Source organism: Helianthus annuus, chromosome 6 (genome assembly GCF_002127325.2).
Source record: "Helianthus annuus cultivar XRQ/B chromosome 6, HanXRQr2.0-SUNRISE, whole genome shotgun sequence".
Classification (NCBI taxonomy): Eukaryota; Viridiplantae; Streptophyta; class Magnoliopsida; order Asterales; family Asteraceae; genus Helianthus; species Helianthus annuus.
The window spans coordinates 64,352,483-64,353,806 of NC_035438.2; the positions used below are offsets into that span (position 1 = coordinate 64,352,483).

At 42.9% G+C, this 1,324-nt stretch overlaps 1 non-coding gene across 1 annotated transcript; it reads left to right on the forward strand.

The window, feature by feature from the left end:
* The first annotated feature begins 673 nt into the window (after positions 1-673).
* LOC118480114 lies at positions 674-779 on the forward strand. Its single transcript, XR_004861750.1, has one exon. It is a non-coding gene; the product is annotated as a small nucleolar RNA R71 (small nucleolar RNA).
* Positions 780-1,324: the final 545 nt, after the last annotated feature.

Genomic DNA, 1,324 nt, shown 5'->3' on the forward strand with positions numbered 1-1,324 from the left:
ACAATATTCGATTACAACATTCAGCCAATTATAACCATGTCCGATCCAATTATTATACTATCCGAATCAATCACAGAATCAATATAACACAATTAAACACTAACCGATTTCAAGTAAAGAGGTGACGATCGGGAAACAAGGGTCTTCGAGTTCGGCCGGTCTTCGATTCGCGAATGAGAGGAAGAGAAAAAAGCTAGGTTTCTTGTGTGTTAGGATTTGCAACAAGTGAGGAAACAACCCCCAAGGGTGATTATTTGTTTGCGTAGAGGGGAAGTGGGCCGGCCCATCCGCTCGGGCTGCCCTTGGGCCGTGCGTACAAGGTGTAAAGCCCAATGGCTTTGTGCGATTGGATTTGGTGTGTGGTTCGGGTCCGGTTTCATTAACATACATACACATTATATACACAACACAAGTAGCACGTAATAACATAGCATTCATTTAAATCATAGCACGTAATCATAACACGTTCTCGTACGTTGCACAAAGTAGGTCTAAGGTTCGAGTTGTCACAGCTTGAGCTTTTCTTTTTGATGTAGTTGCCATGCTTTCCAAAAACTCCCAATCATCATTCTCGTAGTTTGTACCAAAAGTCCCACCGGTGATAGACATTAAATCACGAGCATCTTCGGCACTCAACCCCTCGTGAAAAACATTCATTAATTCCCACAATTCAATTCCATGGTGAGGGCAATTTTTGATCATCATATTGAAACGCTCAAAAGCCTCATGAAACATTTCACCATGTTGTTATTGAAAGCTCCTCAACCCTTTTCTAGCATCGTTGGTCTTTTGGGCGGTGTAAAACTCATCCAAGAAGGTTTGTTGCATTTCCCCCCATGTATATATAGATGCTGAAGGTAATGTGTAGAACCACTTTTTCGCCTTGTCTTCCAAAGAAAATTGGAATAGTACCAATTTAATATCATCGGCTGAGAATCCTTGACTCCCAACTGTGTTGCAAATCGAGTCATAAGCCTCCAAATGAAAGTAAGGCTCCTCCGTTGCTAAACCCTTATATTTTGGCAAGCTTTGCAATGAGTTAGTCCTCACTTCAAATGTCCTCCCTTGATCATTGTGAGGAATGACTACCAGTGAAGGATTATGAGTGATTACCGGCCTAAAATGCGCCTCAATGCCCCTCACATTTTCTCTAAGATGCCTCCTTGGTACACCGAACCTACCCCTTTGAGGAATAGGACCCATTGGCCTTGGTACATGCCCTTGTGGTGCAATTGTTTGTTGAAACTGTTGTTGTGGCATTGGTGGGCGTTGAAGTGGTCTTTGGAATTGTGGTTGCACGTGTTGCGGCCGAACTTGTTGCAAT